General features: G+C 45.2%; 1 long non-coding RNA gene and 1 pseudogene across 1 annotated transcript; both read left to right on the top strand.

The window, feature by feature from the left end:
* The first annotated feature begins 12,460 nt into the window (after nucleotides 1–12,460).
* LOC116272944 lies at nucleotides 12,461–19,182 on the top strand. The gene is made up of 3 exons (XR_004181459.1): nucleotides 12,461–12,589; nucleotides 14,957–15,127; nucleotides 18,572–19,182. It is a non-coding gene; the product is annotated as an uncharacterized LOC116272944 (long non-coding RNA).
* A 6,176-nt stretch (nucleotides 19,183–25,358) lies between these two features.
* On the top strand, nucleotides 25,359–26,691 carry LOC116272945 (annotated as a pseudogene).
* Nucleotides 26,692–27,430: the final 739 nt, after the last annotated feature.

Below are 27,430 nucleotides of genomic sequence, written 5' to 3' on the forward strand. Positions count from 1 at the left end.
GATCTGGGGTAAGTCATTTTATTTGTTTCAGCCTCAATTTATTCATCCCTCAAGCACCTACATGGTATCAGGCACTATTTCAGGCACAGGGACACAGTAGTCATTGTGTGGTCCATGCCCTCATGGAGCTTACATTCTAAGGGGAAAAAATATCCCAACACTTTGGGAGGTCGAAGCAGGAGGATCTCTTGAGACCAGGAGTTTGAGACCAGCCTGGTCAACACAGCAAGACCCCATTTCTATACAATAAAATTACTGGATCATATCTGGCCTTTCTTTCTGTAACATAAGCAAATAGGTAAATGATGATGCCATTTATGAAATGGAGAACTCTGTGGGAACAGCAGGTTTCAGTGGTGGATATCGAGAGCTTAGTTTTGGACTTGTCAAGTATGTAATGCCTACCAACCTCTAAGAAAAAACATCGAGATGGCAGCTGGAGCTATGAGTCTGAGGTTTTGGGGAGCATCTGAGCAGAAGCTATCCTTTGATTAGCATTAGTATACAGGAGATACATAAAGTCCTGTGACTGGATGGGATTATCTAGGGAAGATGTGCACATGGGGAAATGTATGGGGTTCAGAACGAAGCCCTGGGCCAGAGAAGGAAGAACCAGATGCTAGAAATAAAGAACCAGCCGAGCGCGGCGGCTCACGCCCGTAATTCCAGCACTTTGGGAGGCCAAGGCGGGCAGATCACGAGATCAGGAGATTGAGACCATCCTGGCTGACACAGTGAAACCCCGTCTCTACTAAAAATACAAAAAATTAGCCCAGCGTGGTGGTGGGCGCCTGTAGTCCCAACTACTCGGGAGGCTGAGGCAGGAGAATGGCGGGAACCCGGGAGGCAGAGCTTGCAGTGAGCCAAGATCGCACCGCTGCACTCTAGCCTGGGCGACAGAGCAAGACTCCGCCTCAAAAAAATTAATTAATTAATTAATTAATTAAAAAAAAGAAATCAAGAACCAAGAACCAAGGAAGGTCACTGAGAAGAGCCTTCATAGTTGAAAGAAAACCAGGAGAGTGCGGTAACACAGAAGCCAAAAGAAGAGTTTCAAGGAGGGTATGAACCCATTGATCAGCTGGGTCAAAGGCTGCTGAGAAGTTCCAGAAGGTATGGCCCAAAAAGTGAGTGACGAATGTGGCAACAAGGAGGTCACTGGTGACCTTAATGAGGGCAGTTTGGGTGCAATGGTGGGGACAGAATCTCTGCTGGAGTGAGCTAAGGAAAAGATGGGAGGTGAGTGAGAATGTAGTGACCATAGGCAATGGTTTCAAGAAGTTCCCCAGTGAAAAGGAGCAGACAAATGGGAAGGTAGCCAGAAAGAAATGATGTGGGATCAAGAAAAGTTGTTTTGTTTTTTTCAAAAAGTGGAAAATGTTAGCGTAGGTTTCCTTTCAGATAGGAATGATCCAGTAAAGGAAGAGAAATCAGTAATGTAAGGGAGAGGCGGTAATAGTTATAAATCATGTTTTAAAAATCCTGACAGGTGAGTAATTAAATATGAATCTCCTACATTAAACAACATTGGTTTTTTGTTTGTTTATTTGTTTGTTTTTTCTTTTAATGGAAAACATTGGCATAGGTTTCCTTTCAGATAGGACAAAATTCTTGATTTCTCTTTCCTCTTTTCCTGCATCACAAGTTCACTGAACTCTACCTCTGCATTCTAGCCAAAGTCAGTCCACTGGTGTCTATCTCTATTTCCTCTGCAGTCATTGTAATCCAAGCCACCGTCATACCTCACTACTACAATAGCCTTAAAACTGGTTTCTCTACTTTCTCTTTCTTCTCCTATGCCCTCGTAATTCATTCTCAAGACAGCCACCAGAGTAAATCAGATCAGTTACTCCTCTGCTTAAACCATCCCACGGCTTATCTCAAATACAACCAAAACTCTTTACTGCAGCTTTCACACTTCCTGGTACTCCTGTCTTTCCCTCCTTTATTTTATTTTATTTTATTTTTATTTCATATGAAAAACTTTCAGCATGAAATCTCCTTGTGAATGGTTCTACGAAAATGTCTGGTATTTTGTTAGCTTCTCATTCCTTATTTCCAAATATTTAACATTGAGTTTATGTGTATCCATTTTATTGGTTCGTAAGAGTTTACATTTCTCCACAATTCCTTTTTGTCACATCTAATAAGTCTGTGTCCACAAGAAACATTATTCTGCTGTGATTTACAGGTCAAGTCTTGGAGTCAGATTGACTTGGATTAAATCTCAGCTCAGCCGAGTGATAACTCTGTGGCCTTGGGAAAAGTTAACTAAAATCTCTGAGCTGCAGTGTCCTTTTCCGTCAAAAGTTAATAATAATACCTATTTCAGGCGAGGTGCGGTGGCTCATGCCTGTAATCCCAGCACTTTGGGAGGCCAAGGCGGGCAGATCACGAGGTTAGGAGGTGGAGACCATCCTGGCTAACACGGTGAAACCCTGTCTCTACTAAAAATACAAAAAATTCACCGCGCATGGTGGTGAGCGCCTGTAGTCCCAGCTACTCAGGAGGCTGAGGCAGGCGAATGGCCTGAATTCAAGAGGCGGAGGTTGCAGTGAGCCGAGATCACGCCACTGCACTCCAGCCTGGGCAACAGGGCGAGACTCTGTCTTAAAAAATAATAATAAAAAATAAAAAAGGATAATACCTATTTCATTACGTTGTTATGAGGATTGGAAAACAAAATATATACAAAGTGTTTCACATGTAGTAAGCATTCCATAAATAACAGCTATTACTATCATTATTATCATTACTCCATAGGCAAATAAAAAAGCAAAGTGAAAAATATTCATATAGTTAAGAAATTTACCATTTAAGAGTTAAATCAACTTGTGAATTCAATAAATGCAGAAATTTCTTATGAACCAACCAAGTAATCTTCAACCTTACTTTCATGCAGATTTCATTTAACTATGCTTTAAATGCTTTGAAACTAGATCGAGGTGGCTGGGCATGGTGGCTCACGCCTGTAACCCCAGCACTTTGGGAGGCCAAGGTGCACAGATCACGAGGTCAGGAGATCGAGACCATCCTGGCTAACATGGTGAAACCCCGTCACTAGTAAAAATACAAAAAATTAGCTGAGAGTGGTGGCGGGCACCTGTAGTCCCAGCTACCTGGGAGCCTGAGGCAGGAGAATGTCGTGAACCCGGGAGGCGGAGCTTGCAGTGCAGTGAGCCGAGATCGCACCACTGCACTCCAGCCTGGGCAACAGAGCAAGACTGCATCTCAAAAAAAAAAAAAAGAAAAAAGAAAAGAAAGAAACTAGATAGAGGTGTGAACATACAAAACACCATTGAATTGAACACTGTATTTTATCTTTAATTTGTTTTAGAGACAAGGTCTCACTCTGTCACCCAGGCTGGGGTGCAGTCGTCTGATCATAGCTCACTGCAGCCTCGAACTCCTGGGCTCAAGTGATACCCCAATCTCAGGGGTACTACAAGCTGGTACTACAAGCATGTGTCACCATACTTGGCTAATTTTTTTTATTTTGTGTGGAGACAGGGTCTCACTATGTTGACCAGGCTACTCTTGAACTCCTGGACTCAAGCAATCCTCCTGCCTTGGCCTCCCAAAGTGCTGGGATTACAGACATGACCCACTGTGCCTGGTCCACTTAAAAACACTTTAAAATGGTTAATTTTATGTTATGTGAAATTTCACCTCAATTAAAAAAACACAACGAACACCTGTTATGTGCCTTATTTTGTTTAAAAGATATGGCCTTATGAACTTTCTTTTCCTTTCCTGGTCAAAAATATCAAATTAAAGTGGATATAAATAGGTGAGAGATGATAGATAGATAGATAGATAGATAGATAGATAGATAGAGGTTTGAGGGTTTAATCTGTCCCCAAGGATAAGAGCTTTAAAACCTCAATACTTTTTTGAGAGATAGATAGATAGATAGATAGATAGATAGATAGATAGATGATAGATAGATAGATAGACAGACAGACAGACAGATGTATAGGGCCGGGCGCGGTGGCTCAAGCCTGTAATCCCAGCACTTTGGGAGGTCGAGACGGGTGGATCACGAGGTCAGGAGATCGAGACCATCCTGGCTAACACGGTGAAACTCCATCTCTACTAAAAAGTACAAAAAAAACTAGCCGGGCGAGGTGGCGGGCGCCTGTAGTCCCAGCTACTCGGGAGGCTGAGGCAGGGAATGGCGTGAACCCAGGAGGCGGAGCTTGCAGTGAGCTGAGATCCAGCCACTGCACTCCAGCCTGGGGGACAGAGCGAGACTCCGTCTCAAAAAAAAGATAGATAGACGGATAGATAAAGGTTTAAGGGTTTAATCTGTCCCCAAGGATAAGAGCTTTAAAACCTCAATACTTTTTCCGAAGAAGGACCAAGGACTCCAGGTATAGGCCAGCAATAAATACAAGGTATAGCCAGGCAGCAGTGGCAAAGTAGAGCACAGTTACAAGTAAGGATTTAGACTGACATTATAGACAAAATAACAGAAATTCGGAAGAGGCTCCTGTGAGGAAAGCAGACATGGGGGAAGTCTTAAGCAGCACCAGGGAGAGCTCCCAGCCCGTAGTATATATGCTCCTGCTATACGCTAAGCTGCCCATTTTCCTCCAGAAACTAAGGTCTTCCCCAGATTGTCCTGCCTTTAAAGCAGGGCCATCATGGACTTAAGGACCTTTCTGACCTCCAGTGATAGGGTCCACATATACTCCCACACAAGAATTTTTGGTCAAGCTCTCAGGTCAAGCTCCACTGAGCTCCAATTCTACCTAGAACATTGCCCCTCAAAGTGTGATCTGGGCACAAGAACAGAAGCCCCTCTACTGTGTTAGGAATGCAAAATTCAAGGGCCCCAGTCCAGGTCTACAGAATCAGAATCTGCATTTTAACAAGACCTCCTGCTGATTCGTATGCACATTTAAGTCTGAGAGGTACTGGCCTAGAGAATGTGGCCCCACCAGAACTCAGCAGAGCACCGTTTTCAAGAGCCTTCCTTGGCTTTGTTACTGGATGAGTGATCCTGGGGGTAGGAACCCTGTCATTAAAATCATTGGGATTATACAATAAGTCGTATAAAGCATTGGGAAGAAATGTGATAAAAATGAAGAAACAAAAGGAAAAATTATCTCTAGGCTGATATTTGGTATGCAACAACATGCAACTGGTATTTGGTTTAAAATGTGTTTGTTTTTCCATTAGATTCAGCTGTCCTAATTTGAAAGCACCTCCAAAAATATCAGTTGCTATTTAGCTTCCCTTAGTTAAGACTTGTTTAATTTTGTTAGACAATGAAGTTAATTCTCATCACTGCAACAGGAAAAACAATGTCATGAACCCACAAAAGATGTCCCCACCTACCTATGGTCACAGTGGCATAAGCTGGGGACACTGACTAAAGGCATGTCCTAGTCACTTAAACTTACCAGGGTATAATGGGGACTGCCAGAATCAGCGCTAGAAGCTGCATGTAAGAGTTGTGATTCCTGCTTGTGTTTGCTTCTTGAATTTCAATTTCCTAGCAGGAACATTTTTGCCCTGCTTCTTAGACGGCAGTCCCTAAAGAGTCATTCTCCATTTTTATCCTGCAATGGATTTTCTAAGCCATCATTTCAGGTAAATTCTCTATGAATCAATCCAGTATGCATGAGGTATTGGCTCTGAGTCCAGCTCTGGGCTAGGGGGTGTGAAGGTGAAGGGGCTAGGTGGCAAGACCCAAAATACATTCCAGCTGCATGCTCCCTACCCTCCAGAGGGGCAGAGCTGTAGTTGTTTTTTGGTTTCTTTGTTTGTTTTTTGTTTTTTAGATGGAGTCTTGCTCTGTCACCCAGGCTTGAGTGCAGTGGCATGATCTCAGCTCACTGCAAGCTCCAGCTCCAGGAGCGATTCTCGAGCGATTCTCCTGCCTCAGTCTCCCAAGTAGCTGGGATTACAGGCATCCACCACCATGCTCGGATAATTTTTGTATTTTCAGTAGAGACAGGGTTTCACCATGTTGGCCAGGCTGGTCTCAAACTCTTGTCCTCAAGTGATCTGCCCGCCTCGACCTCCCAAAATGTTGGAATTATAAGTGTGAGCCACTGCGCCCAGCCTGTTGTTTTTTTAATAGACTTCAAAAACAGGAAACCATTGGGAAGAAATGAAAGAGAGGGTAATGAAGTACTAGATAATGTGGTTCGCACTTCAAGTACTATAGAAGGTCAGAAAAGAATGAGTTCTTTCCTATGAAAAGAGGAGAGGAAAATTTAAATGGTCCTTGATGAATGTGTTTCAATTTCATGCATAGAAGAGAGATTAAGGGAAGTTTCTAGGGAGGAAAGAGGGAGTGCAAAGGCACAAAGGTGAGCGTTATTTAATATCTCGTATTTTACCTTCCACTTCCCTAAATGAGAAGAAGAATAACAGGATTTGTTTTAGTTAAATCATAGGTTTTAATGATACAGTTAAATGAGACGGTTTTTGCAATTGCTTTATAGACTAAAGGGTTATTCGAATTATTCCTTACTACTGTTATTATCATTGTTATGGGCATGCCTGCTGTGTTTAGGACTTTACCGTAGGCCTATGGATAATCAAACTGATAAAATGATTTCAGTAACCAACTAGCAGTGATTTAAAACCAGAATACCAAGTTCTGATTTCTACAACTTATGATCAAACCAGCCAAGAGATTTAAATCAGTCTTCTATGTAAGACATTTTTTTTCTACAGTCAGTCTGTTCAGAAATCAAATTACAGATCAGAAGGATAATGATGACAATATTAACACTGGTCATCATTAATTGTATATCAGTGGACTAGGCTGTCTGCACACATGCCCTTGCTAATTCCTCACAGCAGTCCTATGAGGAGGAGACATCACCCCCATTCTGAAGAAAAGGAAACTGGGGCTCAGAGAATTTAAATAACCTATCCATCTTCAGAACTAGTAAGTGATGAGCCTGGATTTAAACACATGCTTGTCTGGCTTCAAAGCCTAAGCTCTTCCCCCATGTTACCAGATATGAAAAGGAAATCACGCAAGAAAAGTCACCCTTTAGGGTTTTTCCTACCATGCCTGGGTAACATGAACAACAAATTGGGAGGAAAAAATAGCTGAATACATGAACTAAACTGAACATTGCACCAAGCTTGGAAACACCTTTGTACCCTGGACCAAGCTATTGATTAGACCAGATTCTAACACCCTTTCTAACTTTTCTTACTCTACTCTTGGGGAGAATGGATTCAAGGGAACCAACCAGCTCACCTTTGTAAATTACAGAATGTTGTTTTCTAAACAGGAAAAGGTGGGGTTACAGCTGATGAACTTGATTGGTTGTAAAACTCAGTTAGATAAATTACATCCAAAGCACCTCTTCGCCACATAAGGTAGCTTTTCTGTTGCCACTGTTTGTTGCCTTGGCCCCCATAGCTCATTTCTCATCACAGCCTCACAGCTCACATCATGCCCTCAATGTGCTTGCACTGTGAAGCGAATGCTACTGTATTTGTTCTCGGGAAGAGAAAAAAGTATCAGCTTTGTCTTCCTGATAAAGTCAGACAAAAAATCTTTTTTGTTTTTATTTATTTATATATTTATTTTGGAGACGGAGTCTCACTCTGTTGCCCAGACTGGAGTGTAGTGGCACGATCTTGGCTCACTGAAACCTGTGCCTCCCGGGTTCATGTGATTTTCCTGCCTCAGCTTCCTGAGTAGCTGAGATTACAGGCATGCACCATCAGGCCTGGCTAATTTTTTTTTTATTTTTAGTAGAGACGGGGTTTTACCATGTTGGCCAGGCTAGTTTTGAACTCCTGGCCTCAACTGACCTGTCCATCGTGGCCTCCCAAAGTGCTGGGATTACAGGCGTGAGCCACTGCACCCGGCCAGAAAACCTTTTTTTTTTTTTTAATAGCTACATTGATCACAAAGTAAGTTGAACACTTAGAGATTGAGGAGGCAACATTAAGAAAACCAAGTAAATATAAAAGGGGAGCCGACAGTTTGGTACAGCATGTGACCACTAACTCAGCATCCTCAGGCTCCGAGAGGGACAGAATCAGAATGTGGAGAGCACAGCCTGGGTGTTCAGCACGCATCCATCTGGACCTTCGGCAAGCTGAACTCACTTTCTATCTATAGCATCCCTCATTTTGTTTTTCTTTTAAAAATGTATTTCCCAGGATTCTTTCACGGCAACCACAGAAGTGCCTTAGCTCTTTCCCCATGTCTCCCCCTTCCCCAGCCCCCATCACCCTCTTCAGTGATTCTGGGCATAGCACCAGATGCAGACACGACAGCACAAGTCTAGGATGGGAACTGTTTGGCTGCTTACTCGCAGAAAGAATTTTGAAAAACTATGCACCCCCCTGTGTATTTTTAGGTTGGCATCTAAAATTTGTGACCATAAGTTCAAATAGTTGCACAAAATGTAATTTCTAGCATAATGATATTTGAAAATAGATTGGTTCCAGCACCCTTTGGAATGATTCCAGTGACCGCTAAGCATCACAGGTATGGGATACCTGCTTCTTGGGCCATTATGCAGACTCAAGGGCTGAATAGAGACACAGTGCCTGGTACATGATAAATACTATGTCTTTGCCGTATGTGTGGGCGTATAGAGAAAGAAAGAGGGAAAGAGAAGGCAAGATGTTAGCAGTAAATCTTAGGAGGGATTGTAGCAGACGATGTTGATGCCCCACCCCACATCCCCTCAGCTCCTGTTTGAGTTCACTCACAGCTGTGGTTCACAGTTTTTGCCATGGGAAGACTTGACACCTCAAATGACGCATCTCACCGCTTCTCTGCCAGAGGGCTTTCTCCAGCACAGGGAAGCGTGCAATACTACTCGTTAGGCACAACCTGGAAACTGAGGCAGTTGACTTTCTCAGGGTTGACTCTTAACCAATGGGAAGAGGAGGCAGTGGATAAAAGCCCCCGTCTCCCCATCCTTTGGTGAGACAACTGGGAAGCTTAGCGTGCTTGGTTTCCCAGAAGGTCCGCAGGACGGAGCCCCGGTTGCACACATCGGTGACTGCCGCAGGAATGCACATATTATCACTGTGTTTTCCTTTCCTGTCCCACGTCCTGCACCCTTTCACTTGTGCTTTCTGGGATCGCCTCCCAAATAAACGTCCTGTACCCAGGTTATCTCAGGATCTCCTCTGAGGGAAACCCAACCAAGTCCAGGAGATATGGGGATTCATTACAGTGCTCTTTCCATTTTTCTGTGGTTTGAAACTTTCCAAAGTAAACATATAAACAGATTTGTTTAAATGTTTTAGAAGAGCAGCCCTACGGTATGTTCAGGGATTGTACCTGGCTGTGTGCTCCAGAATCCAGTCTGTGACCCTCCCAGAGATTCTGTAAACTACTGAGTATCCCTTAATCAGCTCATTTCTGCTTAAAAACAAATCATTGATATTGAATGGTTTTAGTACCAAGAGTTATAGGAGAATGGTTCTGAATGGGGAATCCTTCCATCATTCAAGGGTAGCTAACTCCTCTCAGCCTCTGACTATTCTTTTTGCTGCCATTTAAATGTATATTTTATATATATATATATAATGAATGTGGTGTCTTAAAACAGCACAAACTTATCTTACAGTTCTGCAGGTCAGAGGTCTAACATGGGCCTCACTGGGCTAAAATCAAAATCTATACAGAGCTGTATTCTCTTTTTTTTTTCCCTTGAGACGGAGTCTCGCTCTTTTATCCAGGCTGGAGTGCAGTGGCGCAATCTCGGCTCACTGCAAGCTCCACCTCCCAGGTTCACACCATTCTCCTGCCTCAGCCTCCTGAGTTTCTGGGACCACAGGCGCCCATCACCACGTCCGGCTAATTTTTTGTATTGTTAGTAGAGATGGGGTTTCACCATGTTAGCCAGGATGGTCTCGATCTCCTGACCTCGTGATCTGCCCATCTTGGCCTCCCAAAGTGCTGGGATTACAGGTGTGAGCCACCGCGCCTGGTCTCAGAGCTGTATTCTTTTTAGAGGCTCTAGAAAAAGCTTCATTTCCTTGACTCTGCCGGTTTCTAGGGGCTGCCTGCATTCTTTGGCACATGGCCCCTTTTGCCGTCTTCAAGCCAGCAACAGCAGCAACAGCAGATCAAGTCCTTTCAACATAGCATCTCTCCAATCCTCTCTTCTGCCTCTGTGTTCCACTTTTAAGCACTCATTAGATTGGCCCCATCTCAAGATCAGCTGATTAGCAATCTTAATTTCCTTTTGCTGGGTGCGGTGGCTCACGCCTGTAATCCCAGCACTTTAGGAGGTCAAGGCAAGCGGATCAAGAGGTCAGGAGTTCAAGACCAGCCTGGCCAACATAGTGAAACCCCCGTCTCTACTAAAAATACCAAAATTAGCCAGGTGTGGTGTTACATGCCTGTAATCCCAGCTACTCAGGAGGCTGAGGCAGGAGAATTGTTTGAATCCAGGAGGCGGAGGTTGCAGTGAGCCAAGATTGTGCCACTGCACTCCACTCTGGGAGACAGAGCGAGATTTCGTCTCAAAAAAAAAAAAAACCACGCTATGCCGGGTGGCTCACGCCTGTAATCCCAGAACTTTGGGAGGCCGAGGAGGGCTGGACGAGGTCAGGAGATTGAGACCATCCTGGCTGGCCACATGGTGAAACCCCGGCTCTACCAAAATACAAAAAATTAGCCAGACATTGTGGCGGATGCCTTGGTAGTTCCTGCCACCAGAGGCTACAGGAGAATGGCTGAACCTGGGAGGGCGGAGCTTGCAGTGAGCCGAGATCCCGCCACTGCACTCCAGCCTAGGTGACAGAGTGAGACTCACTCTCAAAACCAAAAAACAAAAAAAAAGTTTTTTCCTTGTACCATGTCAGGTAATGAAGGAGTTCAGGAAATGCCATCCCCAAATACACCAATTTGGTATATTGATTACTTAGAGCTGGAGGTACTTGAAAGAGAGCAAATGCAAGGGGAGGCTTTCTCTTAACTCCCCACCTGCCTAAATACAGATCCTCAATAAAGAACTCAGTTGTCACCAGTCCCCTCCTCAGGAGTTTCATCAGCCAGGGAAGATTAACTCATCACAGGAGAGAAAACAAGAAGCCAACACCACACCCAGAGAAGGTCCCGTTCGTTTTTATTCCAAAATCACTTACTCTCTCCTAAATTGCCTGCATACATCCTCCCCTCTCCTCTCTGGTTTTTGGGGGTATTCCCTTTTCTTTCCTGTGATGCCCCGTGCACATAATACATTTGTATAACTTTTCTCCTGTTAATCTGCCTGTTGTCAGTTCATTTCATGGGCTCAGCTATGAAACCCTCAGAGAGTGGAGGGGAAGTCTTTCCTCTCCTACAGTAGCATATTCACTAGTTTCAAGAATTAGAATGTGGGTCAGGGGTGGTGGCTCACACCTATAATCCCAGCACTTTGGGAGGCCAAGGCGGGAAGGCAGGCGGATCACTTGAGGCCAGGAGATCGAGACGAGCCTGGCCAACATGGTGAAACCCTGTCTTTGCTAAAAATACAAAAATTAACTGGGCATGATGGTAATCCCAGCTACTCAGGAGGCTGGAGGAGAATCCCCTGAACGTGGGAGATGGAGGTTGCAGTGAGCCGAGATCACGCCACTGCACTCCAGCCTGGGTGACAGAGTGAGACTCTGTCTCCAAAAAACGAAAAAGAATTAGAATGTGGACGTCTTCGGGAGAGCCACCATTCTACTTGCCAGAGCCTCATAGCAGCCTGACCCTCATCTTTCCCTTCTCAAGGATGATTAAGAACACCTGGGAGGAAGCTGCGGGCTGTGGCTTCCCAAGCAAATAGGTTTGCTGAGGAAATGAAAACAGCCATCTACCAATGGCTTAAACAGGAACTCTTTTTTTTTTTTAGAGACAGGGGTCTCACTATGCTGCCCAGGCTGGTCTCAAACTCTGGCCTCAAGCTATCCTCCCACCACTGCTTTGCAAAGTGCTGGGATTGCATGCATGAGCCACCATGCCTGGCCAAAACAAGAGCTCTTGCATGCTACAATAAGGAATAGCAGATAATGGCTTAGAACTCTGTTTGCAAATTTAGGCTTAAGTACAGAGTCTTTTCTATTTTCCCAAGATTATGTCCCCTAAAATAAGAAAATTAGCTACTAATTCCTCAGTTCACAGGGTGTGTGGTTGTGTGTGTGTGTGTGTGTGTGTGTGTGTGTGTATTTAATACTGTCCACCCAGTTTTGAGGCCCTGGCTAGAGATGGTTGGTTCTTCTTCTTGGGCGGCCAGTTACGTCCGTACCTCAACCACCTCCCTGACTGGGCCCTCACACTCTGGGACACTACACACCCACCCTAACTGCCCTGGGCCAGGTGCCAGACAACGAGGGACAGCCCCTGTGTCCCAGAGCCCAGTGAAATTATTCAAATTAGCCAGTAGTAAGCCATGTTCCCCTGCCTCCCACAGAGACCACAAGAAAGGTGCATTTCCACAGCCACCCCCTCACCCCCTTTGCCACGTGACTGACCCGGGGCTTCACCCGAGTGGCCTTGCGTGGAGTGCTGTTGCTCCCAAGGGAGCTGCACATATAACAAAACTGTAAAACTCTGGTTTCTCTCTCTTGATCTGCACCTTCAGTTAAGGTAGCATGTTTACAACGCAAGGTACGTGTGTTTGGTTTTTCTTACTTTTTATTTTTTGATTGATTTCTTTCCCCTTGAAAAGGGGCTCAGGGAGGAACTTTCTCAACCAGTTCAAGGCTCATTTTAATGTCAACAGTGGAAAGCCCAGAAAGGCCTGAGGCAACAGTCTGCCTTCCTACACTGATGCCCAGTTTCCCTCCGGCCACTCCATAGCAGATGGCAGCAGAGACAGTCTAGGCAGGGACCCACTGTAACACCTTTTTAAAAAATTTTTTTTTCCAAGACAGCGTCACCCAGGCTGGAGTGCAATGGTGCGATCACAGTTCACTGCAGCCTCAACTTCCTGGACTCAAGCGATTCTCCCACCTCAACCTCCCAAATAGCTGGGACTATAGACGCATACCACCACGCCCAGCAAATTTTTGTATTTTTGTAGAGAGAGGGTTTTGCCATGTTGTCTAGGCTAGTCTTAAACTCCTGGGCTCAAGAGATCCACGAGCCTCAGTCTCCCAAAGTGTTGGGATTACAGACATGAGCCACCGCACCCGGCTTGTAACACTGTTCTTTGGAACTGTCTTTTGATTAATCCAAAAACCAGCGTGCAGGGTAGCAACATAAATTCTGACTGAAGAAATCTTCTCCTTCATGAATAACTGCTTTATAGCAAGTCTTTTCTGTTTCACAAGTCTTCTCTCTCTGCAACAAAACTCCCGGACCTCCTGTGCCGTCATAAACGCTAAACTGCCCCAAACTTGCAACCTTACTGCACCATCTTAGGAGTCTCAGACCTCAGATTTCCACTTAGGAGTCCCAGCCCCCGGTCCACTATGCTGGACTGTCTCTACAGCACAATCTCCCCACTCAGAGGAACAGAGAAGCTGGACCCACATGCAGATCTGGGCCAACAGCCCCCAAAATCCAAGCTCTCCTTGGGGCCTCTCCCCTCTGCCCCTCCCACCTCACTCTATCCCATTCTCCCCCTTCCTTTTAACTGTAATAGCCTCTCATCCCCCGTTTTGTTTGTTTTGGTTTTTTTTGGTTGTTTGTTTTTCTGCCCACTCAAGTAAAGGCTGCAGCAGGTTCCACCCCGGGGCACTCACCTAAGACAAATAAAGATTAAAGTATTTTTGTTGTTGTTGTTGTTGAGACGGATTGCTGTCGTGCATTCTCGGCTCACTGCAGCCTCCATCTCCTGCGTTCAAGGGACTCTCCTGCTTCAGCCCCCGGACTCAGCTGGGACTACAGGTGCCTGCCATGCCTGGCTAATTTCTGTATTTTTAGTAGAGATGGGGTTTCACCACGTTGGCCAGGCTGGTCTCAAACTTCTGGCCTTAAGCAATCCTTTCTTCTCGGCCTCCCAAAGTGCTGGGATTACAGGCGTGAGCCACTGCACCTGGACAATTAAATTATTTTCTTCCTCCTGGTGGAGGGAGATGATTTCACACCTATGAGGGTGAGAGGATGGAAAGTTTCTGAAACTTTTGTCTTTTCCCTGCTCTGAAGGAGAAGTGGGTGCAGCTGTGCTTAGTTTGTTGTGTTTTAGGGCTACTAGATACACTCTGATCAATACTCTGAGTAATTTCCTTCCCCTCTTCATGTTTCCAGCTGAACTATTTGTCAAGTTTTCTTGTGGGAACCCCAGTGGTCTCTATTGGAAGATACATATATTCCTCTTTGTTTCTGCTATGGACTAATACTCATCTTGCTTCTCCTCTGAGTCCAGTCCTGGGCTCCCAGCAACCATACGTAAGAGACAGCCCTTCCCTCTAGCAGGCATCCTCTGCCCCAACGACTGTTCCCAAAGCAAATCCTAGCCTGTGCTCTGTGCGTTGTCCTCACCCTCCCTGATCTGTGGGTTATGATATTTGGACTCATTCACAGGGCAAGATCTTAGAATAAAGTAATTATAAAATCTAATATACTTCAACATAATGTTCAAAAGCCGAATGAAAAGCCTGGTGTAAAATCTATACTAAAGAAACATCTGGGCCTGGCGTGGTGGCTCACCTCTGTAATCCCAGCACTTTGGGAGGCCGAGGCAAAAGGACCACTTGAGGCCAGGAGTTCAAGACCAGCCTGGCCAACATGGTGAAACCCCGTCTCTACTAAAAATACAAAGATTAACTGGATGTGGTGGCGCATGCCTGTAATCCCAGCTACTCAGGAGGCTAAGGCAGGAGAATCGCTTGAACTCAGGAGGCACAGTTCAGCCAAGATCGGTAAGCCGAGATCAGCCATTGAGCTACAGCCTGGGTGGCAGAGCCAACAAAGCAAGACACTGTATCAAAGAAAGGAAAAGAAACATCTGTTGCTTGAGCTTGGTTTAAATACAATACAACATTGTTCAAACGCATTTTCTAACTTTTAAAATGTTTCTTTCAAACACAGGATGTCGGACTTCTCTCTGGTTAATGAGTAACCCATTTTCCTGTTGGCTCTGGGTCACCAGGAAGGACTAGAAGTTCCTTCTCCTTCAGTCACTGTGGGTTTTTTTCTTGTAGTCCACAGCTCATATACTCCTTCTGGCCTCACTCATTCCTGCCCAGGAAGAAGCAAGGGGTGAGTGTGGGAGGCACAGAGGAGGGTAAGCTTTACTTAAGGTTAAGAGCTAAGTTATTTGTGTGGACTGAATTCAGTTAGCTCTACTCGCTAACTCTGTAACCTTGGATAAATTAGCTTAACCTCTTCAAGCCTCAGTTTTCCGCAAATAGGGGCTAATAGTAGTACTGACACTTTCTTCTGTACTAGTAATTTCTTCTTTTTTTTGGATATGGAGTTTCGCTCTTGCTGCCCCGGCTGGAGTGTAATGGTGCAATCTCGATTCACTGCAACCTCCACCTGCCGGGTTCCAGCTATTCTCCTGCCTCAGCCTCTCAGGTAGCTGGGACTACAGGCATGTACCACCATGCGTGACTAATTTCGTATTTTTAGTAGAGATGGGATTTCACCACGTTGGCCAGGTTGGTCTCGTTCTCCTGACCATCTGCTGCCTCAGCCTCCCACAGTTATAGGATTACAGCCATGAGCCACCATGCCTGCCCTGTACTAGTAATTTCTATATTATAATAATAGTACTGATATCATCTTTGTACTAATAATTTCTGTGCCTTAATACTAATTTCTGTACTAATAATACAGATACAGTAAAATGTCTGTGGCACCAATAATTTAATAATTCTGCATAATTTCCGTTCTATAACAAAATGCTAAATTTTTTTGTAAAGTGAGCCTAATATAGAGTTATTCTGAGTACTGGATGAGACAAAAACCAGATAAAACATTCAGAGTATAGCATATAGTACAGGTTAATAAATGTCAGCTATTATTATTATTAATGAGGACTTGTCTTCTAGTCATTCTGCCCGAGCCTTTGCACCTACAGAAACTTATGAAGAAAATCTAAAACTGGCTTATTTTCAGGTCTGTCTCAGTACAGAAAAGACAGTCCCAGGGAGTGATCTGTGGGGAAAGGAGAGGAGAACATCCCCTTTCCCTGGGACCTCTTCAAGGAGTCTGTGCACTACCTCCCCAGCTTTGAAAAGAATTTGTTTCTGCCAAGGAGAGAAATGGGGATGAAGGGACTGCAGTGAACTACATGGTCATGAAGCATGAAGTAGGGGCTATTGTTTTCTCTCTGGATAGAATAGCGATTTTTCTCAGAGGGACAAGGATGGTGATCAGACAGAGAAGAAAGGGGACTGACTCTCTGGTTTGGGGCGGTAACTTCTGACTGTCCCAGAGAAAGGCATCTTCAGGCATAATGGAGAGTCCAGAGGCAGGAGAGTGAGAGCCCCAGTGTCACTGCACTGGACCCAGGCCTGGAGTAGAAACAAACATTCCAAACCTCCCATGGCTGTAAGTGGAATGAGTGGGTGTCTGGAGGAGGGAATAGGAGTATCATCTTCCTCACCTCCCCTTCCAGGGAGGAGCCACCAGATAGAGATGAGCTGAATCACTTCAGGGCCGCCCTTAAGACGACATTTTAATTTTTAAAATTTTATTAAATTTTATTTTTAAAGATTAGTCAAGTGTAGTAGTAAGAAGGAGGGAAAGAGTAGAATAAGGTGTTTTATCTGTAACTGACTGAACAATCAAAGTGAGAGATGACAATGTGCTAGCAGCCCTCACTCGCTCTCGGCACCTCCTCGGCCTTGGCGTCCACTCTGGCCGCGCTTGAGGAGCCCTTCCGCCCGTCCCTGCACTGTGGAAGCCCCTCTCTGGACTGGCCGAGGCCAGAGCCGGCTCCCTCTGCTGGGTGTGGAGGGAGAGGTGCCGGGTTTGCGCCCGGCGCTCACGGGCCAGCACCAGCACTGGGTGGGCACCGGCTCAGAGGGCCCCTGCACTGGGAGTGGCCGGCCCACTGGCCTGCCAGCGCCACCAGCCCCAGAGAGTGAGGAGCTTAGCACCTGGGCCAGCAGCTGCAGAGGGTGGGCCCCATTCCCCAGCACTGCAGGCTCGCCTGGGCCGCGCTGGAATTCTAGCCAGGCCTCAGCCGCCTCCCCGTGGGGCAGGGCTCGGGACCTGCAGCCCGCCATGCTCGAGCCCCCCACCCTACCCACGGTGGGCTCCTGTGTGGCCCAAGCCCACCCAATGGGCACCACCTCCTGCTCCGCAGCACCCAGTCCCATCTACCGCTCAAGGGCTTAGGAGTGCAGGCATCCGGCACAGGACTGGCAGGCAGCTCCTCCTGTGGCCCCACAGCACGAACCACTAGGGGAAGCCAGCTGGGGTCCTGAGTCTGGTGGGGACTTGGAGAACTTTTATGTCGAGCTAGAGGATTGTAAATGCACCAATCAGCACTCTGTGTCTAGCTCAGGGATTATAATTGCACCAATCAGCACTCTGTCAAAGTGGACCAATCAGCTCTCTGCAAAATGGACCAATCAGCAGATGTGGGAGGGGGCCCAGATAAGGGAATAAAAGCAGGCCGCCCTAGCCAGCAGCGGAAAGTGGCTCCAGTCCACTTCTGTGGTATGGAGTCTTTGTTCTTTTGCTCTTCATAATAAATCTTGCTGCTGCTCACTTTTTTGCGTCTGCACTGCATTTAAGAGGTGTAACACTCACCGCAAACGTCTGCAGCTTCACTGTGAAGCCAGCGAGACCACAAACCCACCAGGAGGGACGAACAACTCCAGACAGGCCATCTTTAGGAACTAACACTCACTACAAGGGTCTGCGGCTTCATTCTTGAAGTCAGCGAGACCAAGAACCCACCAATTCCAGACACAAAAGTGAGATAACTCACTGCCTTCGGACCAGCCAGATTACATTTTAAAATTAGATCTTTAGGGCCTCATTTTGTTATTTGTATTTTATTTCTTTTTATTGGTTTTTTTGAGACGGAGTTTTGCTCTTGTTGGCCAGGGTGGAGTGCAATGGTGTGATCTTGGCTCACTGCAACCTCCGCCTCTCAGGTTCAAGAGATTCTCCTGCCTCAGCCTCCTGAGTAGGTGGGATTACAGGTGCACACCACCATGCCCAGCTAATTTTTTGTATTTTTAGTAGAGATGGGGTTTCACTGTGTTAGCCAGGGTGGTCGCGCTCTCCTGGCCTTGTAATCCACCCGCCTTGGCCTCCCAAAGTCCTGGGATTACAGATATGAGCCACTGTGCCCGGCTAATTTTTGTATTTTTGATAGAGATGGGATTTGTTGGCCAGGCTTGTCTTGAACACTGGACCTCAGGTGATCTGCCTGCCACAGCCTCCCAAAGTGCTAGGATTATAGGCGTGAGCCACTGTGCCCAGCTGTATTTTATTTTAAATGGAGTCATCCTTGAAATGACTTGGAGTTAAGTCCACGAATTAAAATCAACTATTTCAAATATTTTAAGAAGTAAAACAAAAACAACAACCACAAAAAAAAACATGTATGATTCCCCAACCCTACAATCACCTCCACCCTGATTTTCTGCTTTCAGCCAGGTAGTGCTGAGTCCCTGTCCTCAGAAGCCTGGAATATTTATCAAACAAAAACTTTTTTTCTCTTTCCTCCTGCCGCCCAAGATGCCAGAAGGGAAGAAGGACAAGGGGAAGAAGGTGGCTCCAGCCGCTGCTGTCGCAAAGAAGCAGGAGGCCAGGAAAGTGGTGAATCCCATGTTGGAGAAAAGGCCTAAGAATCTTGGTATTGGACAGCAAACCCAACCCAAAAGGGACCTCACTTGCTTTGTCAAATGGCCCCGCTTTATCAGGTTGCAGTGACAAAGAGCCATCCTCTACACGTGGCTGAAGGTGCTTCCTGTGATGAACCAGTTCACTCAGGCCTTGGACCCCCAAACAGCTACTCAATTATAGTACATAAGCTGGCCCACTAGTACAGACCAGAGACAAAGCAAGAGAAGAAGCAGAGGCTGCTGGCCTGGGCTGAGAAGAAAGCTGCCAGCAAAGGGGACGTCCCCACCAAGAGACCACCTGTCGTTCAAGCAGGAATTATCACTGTAGCCACCTTAGTGGAGAACAAGAAGTCTCAGCTGGTGGTGACTGGACGTGATGTGGATCCCATCAAGCTAGTTGTCTTCTGCCTGCTCCCAGCCTCAGCCTCCTCATCTGGAAAGTGGATGATGATAGGCCAGGCGTGGTGACTCACACCTGTAATCCCAGTACTTTGGGAGGCCGAGGCGGGCGGATCACCAGGTCAGGAGGTCGAGACCATCCTGGCTAACATGGTGAAACCGCGTCTCTACTGAAAATACAAAAAAACTAAGCAGTGTGGTGGCGGGTGCCTGTAGTCCCAGCTACTCGGGAGGCTGAGACAGGAGAATGGCATGAACCTGGGAGGCGGAGCTTGCAGTGAGCCAAGATCGGGCCACTGCACTCCAGCCTGGGCGACAGAGTGAGACTCCGTCTCAAAATAAATAAATAAATAAATAAAAATAAATGAAAGAAAGTGGGTGATGATAGTGCATTTCTCTGTATTGTAAAATAAAGGTCCCTGACTGCATTATCAAGGGGAAGGTAAGACTGGGATGTCTAGTCCATGGGAAGACCTGCACCACAGTCACCACACAGGCTAACTTGAAAGACAAAGAAACTTTGGCTTAGCTGGAGGAAGCTATCAGAACCAATTAGAATGGCAGATACGATGAGATCCGTCATCACCGGGGAGTCAATGTCCTGGCTCCCAAGTGTGTGGCTCTCATTGCCAAGGTGAAACAGCCAAAAGCTAAAGAACTTGCCACCAAATTGGGTTAAATGTATGCTGTTGAGTTTTCTGCACATAAAAATAATGAAAATAATACAAATTCTCCTTAAAAAAAAGATAAAAACTTTCCCTCTAGACATCTTGCAGAAATGGAGTTACAATACCTTCCTCCTTGTGCTAAGCCAATCCACACCTCTGAACTGAATGTTGAGAACTGAGCTGAGCAGGCTTCACAAAACAAATGCAGCTTGTAGTAAAATATCATGCAGGATGATTTCATTTCTCTATAAACAGCAAATTTATAGAGACAGAAAGTAGATCAGCGGTTGCCTAGAGCTGGGGGTAGGAGTGGGTATGAACCGAAAATGGACATGAGGAAACATTTTGGGGTAGTGGAAATGTTCTAAAACTGGATTGTGGTAATGGTTGCACAACTCTGCAAACTTACTAAAATTATCGAATTGTACACTTAAATGGGTGAATTTTATGATATATAAATTTGCCTTAATAAAGCTCATGTTGTTTTAAAGTTAGTGTAAGTAACTGATTTAAATTGGTATGCCAAATAACACTGGTTAGTATCTACATTAGGATCCTGACTCCACTGCTCGCAAACCACGTGAGTTGAAATAAATGATTTCACATCCCCCAGCCTCAATCTCCTCATCTGTAAGTGGGTGATGATAGTGCATATCTGATAAAGCAGAGTGCCAATTAAATGAGGTAACTTACAGATTCTTAACGCATTATATTTTATCTTAGAAATGAGAATGTAAGAAGGTAAGGAGGTGTGAGTGTTTATCCTTTCTTGGCTTGGGGAGGGAAGGTCATTCTGAATTTTTCAATGAGAATGATCTGGAAGGTGCATGCTCTAGCACCGTCTTTCAGACTCTCAGACCCACCCATTCCCATGTGTCCAGTGGTTTCACATTTCCCGTCTTCCTTTCCAGGGCCCTTGAACATTGACAGCCACCTCTTTCTGGGTCAAGTTGCAAGGATAAAAGGAATAGTATTTGTTATCAGGCAGAAGGAGCGAGTGGCAGACTGCAGAAGCTCCAGGCCCTTAGGTGACTGTTCTACACTGGCTGCCCTAGGAGACGCTCTAAGGCAGACATAATCAGGGCAACTGAAAGTACAACATGGATCCCTGATGCCCAGATAAGCCCAGAAAAGTCAAAACTGGCTATTGGGAGCAAAATGAGATAACTCAAAAGAGGCAGTGTGGGAGAAAGAGGGATGGGCCCAAGGCCAGTGGGAGGGTTTGTTCTCTCCTCGTGTGTGGAGCGCACTTATGCTGAAGTTTTTAGGGACATGGGATGGACAGGATGAAGTAGTAGCAATTAGTATTATTTTTTTTTTTAGATGAAGTCTCACTCTGTCGCCCAGGCTGGAGTGCAGTGGTGTGGTCTCAGCTCACTGCAGCCTCTGCCTCCAGGGTTCAAGCGATCCTTCCACATCAGCCTCGCAAGTAGCTGGGATTACAGGCATGCACCACCATGCTCAGGCAATTTTCATCTTTTTAGTAGAGACGGGGTTTTGCCATATTGTCCAAGCTGGTCTTGAACTCCTGACCTCAAGGGATTCACCCGCCTCAGCCTCCCAAAGTACTGGGATTCCAGGTGTGAGCCACGGAGCCCGGCCTAATTCTTAGCAGAAAGAGGCATACGGTTGCATTCTTCATACCCTCACAAACCCCTCCCACTCTGTTCTTGGCAGGCTGGCCTGTTCATTCATTCATCCCACATACACTACCAAATTCCTGTTCTCACAGACCTTACATTGTAGTGGAAGACAGATCATAAAGAAATAATCAAACGACTCTATAACCTAAATGCTAACAAGGAAGGGATGTGTAGGAGGCAAGATGGCTTAGACTGAGGGGTCAGGGAAGACCTCTCTGAGGAAGTAACATGTTAGCAGGGCTTTGAGGGAGCAAAAGAAACAAAGTTTGGAAGAAAGAGCACTCTTGGCGGACAGAAGAGAACATGCAAAGGCCCTGGGCTTGGTGTCAGCTCTGTGTGTTCAACGAGCACAAAGAAGCCAGTGTAGCTAGGACAGAGTGAGAGGGAAGCAGGGTGGTAGGAGATTATTTCAGGGTGATGGTCAGGGCCCAGACCTATTGGCTGGTCATTAGAAACACATGGATTTCATTTCAGATGTGATGAAATGCCATTGGAAGAGTTTTGAACAGGATAGCAAGTGATCTGATCTTGAGGTTATTCCAGCTGTTGCAACAAATATAGGCTGGGCATGGTGGCTAATGCCTGCAATTCCAACACTTTGGGAGGCCAAGGTGGGAGGACCACTTGAGGCCAGGGGTTAGAGGCCAGCCTGGGCAACACAGTGAGACTCCATCTCTACAAAAACTACAAAAATGAGGTGGGTGTAGTGGTGCGTACATGTCATCTCAGTCAGGAGGCTGAGGTAGGAGGATTGCTTGAGCCCAGGAGTTGGAGTCTACAGTAAGCTATGGTCGCTCCACTGCACTCCAGCCTGGGCAACAGAGCGAGATTGTGTCTCTAAAAAAAAACACAAAGAATGTATAGGAACTTTCTCACCAAACTACTATAGGATTCCACACCAAAGTGAACAGCCCCTTCTACCTGAGAAAATCTCATGGTCTTGTCTAAGGTGCAAAGAAATATGGGCTACAGACTCTGAATTGCCAGAATGAGGAGCTGGGTCTTTCCTCCCATTTTCTCTTCCTGATGGATCGTCTCTTTCCCACTTAGGCCTTGTGCATGGATGTGTCTCCCTCTCTTTTTTTGCCCTGAGAATCAATGGGTTTGTTTGTGGAGGTTTACCTTTAGAAACAATTCAGGCCAGGCACGATCGTTCAGGCCTGTAATCCCAGCACTTTTGGGAGGCCGAGGCGGGCGAATGACGAGATCAACAGATCAAGACCATCCTGGCCAACATGGTGAAAACCCATCTCTACCGAAAATACAAAAATTAGCCAGGTGTGGTGGCGCCCACCTGTAGTCCCAGCTGCTCAGAGGCTGAGGCAGGAGAATCGCTTGAACCCAGGAGGCGGAGGTTGCAGCAAGCCAAAATCGCTCCACTGCACTCCAGCCTAGGCGACAGAGTAAGACTCTGTTTCAAAAAAAAAAAAAAAGAAAAGAAAAGAAGCAATTCAGTCCCCATTAATTCTCTGATATTGAGTCTTGAAAACACTGAAAAAAATGTTTATTAAGATTTGGAAGAAATTTGCAATTTAAAGTGTTTTAACCGAAAAGAAATCAATTACCTCCCTGAGTGCCATGAATGCTAATTCTCTTTGTTTTTTTGTTGTTGTTTTTTTTATTATACTTTAAGTTCTAGGGTACATGTGCACAACGTGCAGGTTTGTTACATATGTATACATGTGCCATGCTGGTGTGCTGCACCCATTAACTCGTCATTTACGTTAGGTATATCTCCTAATGCTATCCCTCTCCCCTACCTCCTCCCCACAATAGGACCCGGTGTGTGATGCTCCCCTTCCTGTGTCCAAGTGATCTCATTGTTCAATTCCCACCTATGAGTGAGAACATGCGGTATTTGGTTTTCTGTTCTTGTGATAGTTTGCTGAGAATGATGGTTTCCAGCTGCATCCATGTCCCTACAAAGGACACGAACTCATCCTTTTTTATGGCTGTATAGTATTCCATGGTGTATATGTGCCACATTTTCTTAATCTAGTCTGTCACTGATGGACATTTGAGTTGATTTCAAGTCTTTGCTATTGTGAATAGTGCCACAATAAACATATGTGTGCATGTCTCTTTATAGCAGCATGACTTATAATCCTTTGGATATATCCCCAGTAATGGGATGGCTGGGTCAAATGGTATTTCTAGTTCTAGATCCTTGAGGAATCGCCACACTGTTTTCCACAATGGTTGAACTAGTTTACAGTCCCACCAACAGTGTAAAAGTGTTCCTATCCAGCACCTGTTGTTTGGACAGCACCACATCCTCTCCAGCACCTGTTGTTTCCTGGTTTTTTAATGATTGCCATTCTAACTGGTGTGAGATGGTATGTCATTGTGGTTTTGATTTGCATTTCTCTGATGGCGAGTGATAATGAGCATTTTTTCATGTGTCTGTTGGCTGTATGAATATCTTCTTTTGAGAAGTGTCTGTTCCTATCCTTTGCCCACTTTTTGATGGGGTTTTTTTTTTTTTTTTTTAAGCTCTCTTCAACTCTAACCAGATCTCCACTGCCTGAATTGAAAGAAGACCTTAGGTAAGACTTTCTAGGAGAGATAACACTTCCATAAAATAACCAGAAGAACTGGGGCACAAAGAGGCTGTACTCATCTGCTTGGACTGCCATAACAAAGCACAGTGTCAGGGTGTCTTAACACAAATGTATTTTCTCACAGTTCCAGAGGCTGGAAGTCCAACACCAAGGTGCCAGCAGGATTGGTTTCTAGTGAGACCCCTTTCCCCTGCTTGCAGAGAGCCACCTTCTCACTGTCTCCTTGTGTGGCCTTTTCTCTGTCTATGCTTGGGGGTTGGGGGAGCTCGGATGTCTCTCTTCTTTTAAGAACACTAGTCCTATCTAATTAGGACTACAATCTTATGGCCTCATTTAACCTTAATTTCCTCTTTAAATGCCAAATCTCCAAATACAGTCATATTGGGGGTTAGGGCTTCAACATATGGGCCGGGCGTGGTGGCTCACGCCTGTAATCCCAGCACTTTGGGAGGCCGAGGCGGGTGGATCACAAGGTCAGGTGATCGAGACCATCCTTGCTAACAGGGTGAAACCTCGTCTCTACTAAAAAATACAAAAAATTAGCCGGGCGTGGTGGCGGACGCCTGTAGTCCCAGCTACTCGGGAGGCTGAGGCAGGAGAATGGCGTAAACCCGGGAGGCGGAGCTTGCAGTGAGCTGAGATCGCGCCACTGCACTCCAGCCTGGGCGACAGAGCGAGACTCCGTCTCAAAAAAAAAAACAAAAAACAAAAAAAAACAACATATGAATGTGGGGGTAGGAGGTGGGGGGCGGGTAGCACACTTCATAACTGAAGTTCTCAATAAATGTTCAGTGAAGATCTAGGTAAATGAATGGATTTGTCTGGACACCCTGAAACTATCAGAGACCTCTGATGGAGCATGAGGTGAAGACAGTGGCTCAGGCAGAGAAATTATAGACCCATGAACTAAGTGACCTAGAACCTACATAAATCAGTAGCGTTCCTCTACGTCGGCAATAACCCACTAGAAAATGCAATAACAATTAAGACTCAGTTCACTGTAGTAACAACAATCATAATATCTCAAATTTTACCTAGCAAATAATATATATATAAGACCCCTGTGAAGACAATTTAGAAATGCTATTAAAGCATATTTTAAAAGGAATAGAGGATGGGCATGGTGGCTCACACCTTTAATCCCAGCACTTTAGGAGGCCAAGGCAGGTGGATCAGTTGAGGCCAGGAGTTCGAGACCAGTCTGGTTAACATGGTGAAACCCCCATCTCTACTAAAAATCCAAAAAAAACAAAAACAAAAACAAAAAAAACACCCAAAAAACTAGCCGGGCTTGTTGGCACATGCTTGTAATCCCAGCTACTTGGGAGGCTGAGGCAGGAGAAACGCTTGAACCCGGGAGGCAGAGGTTGCAGTGAGCCAAAATCAAGCCACTGCACTCCAGCCAGGAAGACAGAGTGAGACCCTGTCTCAAAATAAAAATAAAAATAAGTAATAATAATTTTAAATATCTTTCTAGCCAAGCCAAGCACAACAAAGGGACTAAGTAGGCCTGTGAGCCACTAGTTTGTAACTCATGGTGAGTATAATAGGCATGAGGCTTGTTCCTAAACATAGGGGTGTAGGAGGCAGAAGAATACAAGGAGACCCTCCCCGTCCCACACGCTGTTACCTCTCCACCTCTCTACATGCAGCTTTCCTAAGGTCCTGGACCTTCAAATCCTTGCTGGAGTTGGAGGCAGAAATGTTCTGGATCTACAAAACAGTTAAGGGATATTAAGGAATATTAAGATAGCCACCTCCCAAACTAGGGCATCCTCCTAACATTATCCACAGCTGATTAGTAATACGTGGGAGAGAAATTTGGGTTTATTACTCTATAGCAGTATATAAAGCAATAGCAAAGTTAACACAAAATCACTTTCCTGTCAGGTCTGCACAGGGTCAGCTCACGGGTCTCTAAGACCCGAAAATTGAGAGCGTTTTCGCACCCCCGCTCCTGGCGGCTCTGTGATCAACATGCCACGGAACAAATATATTGAATTACGCTGTAAACACTATGGATACTGTTTAGATTACCATGAGGAAAAGAGAAAGAAGGAAAGTCGAGAGGCTCATAAATGTTCAAAGAAGGCAAAGAAAATTATTAGTCTGAAGGCTAAGCTTTACCACAAACAGGGCCATGCTGAGAAAATACAAATGAAAAAGACTATCAAGATGCATGAAAAGAGAAACACCAAAAAAAACAAAAACAAAAAAAGAATGTTGAAAAGATTCCACAGGGAGCAGTACCTGCCTATCTGCTGGACAGAGAGGGACAGTCTCAAGCTAAAGTACTTTCCAACATGATCAAACGGAAACGAAAAGAGAAGGCGGGACAAGGGGAAGTCCCTCTGCCTAAAGTACGTGCCCAGGGAGAAACAGAAATATTAAAAGTTATTCGAACAGGAAAAAGAAAGAAGAAGGCATGGAAGAGGCTGGTTACTAACGTCTGCTTTGTTGGAGATGGCTTTACAAGAATACCTCACCTAAGTATGAAAGATCTGATCAGGCCAAATGGGCTTGCATTTCAAGAAAGTCTACGTAACACATTGTGAACTGAAAGCCCACCCTCGTCATCAGTACTTGGTGTAAAGAACTCGGCCGGCCCACTGTATACAACTAGGTGTTACACACAGGTACTGTCATTGAGGCAAATGTGAGCAACTAAATTCTCGTGGGATGCAAGGAGGCAAAGTATTTGCAGAAAATATGCCCAGGTTACCAAATAATCCTGAAAAATGATAGATGCATAAAATGTAGTCTTTACTGGTTTGATAGCAATTCCATATATAATTATTGAGGACTACACACCAATTGAAAAAACTGCCATTACTGTGATGTTTCTGAATAATACCAAACAGCCATACACGTCTGCAGTCATCAAGATATTTATTAAATTGTAAACATTAAAATGGAAAAAAATACAAAATCATTATAAAAATAATAATCCTTTAGGACTCTAACTTCAAACATACCTCTTATCTGCAAATATTAGAAAAGATCACTTTCCCTTTAAATGTGCAAAGAGAAAATGTTTCCAGAATAAATCTGAAACCTTCGTAGTCCTTTAGCTGGAAGGATCACCCTACTAAAAATGCATCAAAGAAACACTAATCAAATAACCAGTGAATGTAAAATTATAAACCAACATGTGTATTAAAGGAAAGAAACAGAGGGAATGTGCAAGGACTTTTAACAGACTGGGAGTTTAGATTTCCCCCCTGAAAGCAACTGGCACTGACAACAGAAAGAGACTGGGATTCACTGGAAGAAGAAAAGAGCATTGCAGCTTGGAACAGACCTGAGGCCAAAAGGAGGGCAGAGCATTGGCAAAAGTCAGCCAAGGAGGCTGGAGTGAAGGGAGCAGGGGAAGGAATGACGCCTGATGAAGCAGGAGGGGTGTGAACCTGAGTGATTAGAGCTGTGTAGACTGCAGTTAGCCATCCTAGGGTTTTAAGAGGTGGAGAAGGAGGATCATCAT

The sequence above is a fragment of the Papio anubis genome, unplaced genomic scaffold (genome assembly GCF_008728515.1).
Source record: "Papio anubis isolate 15944 unplaced genomic scaffold, Panubis1.0 scaffold274, whole genome shotgun sequence".
Lineage (NCBI taxonomy): Eukaryota > Metazoa > Chordata > Mammalia > Primates > Cercopithecidae > Papio > Papio anubis.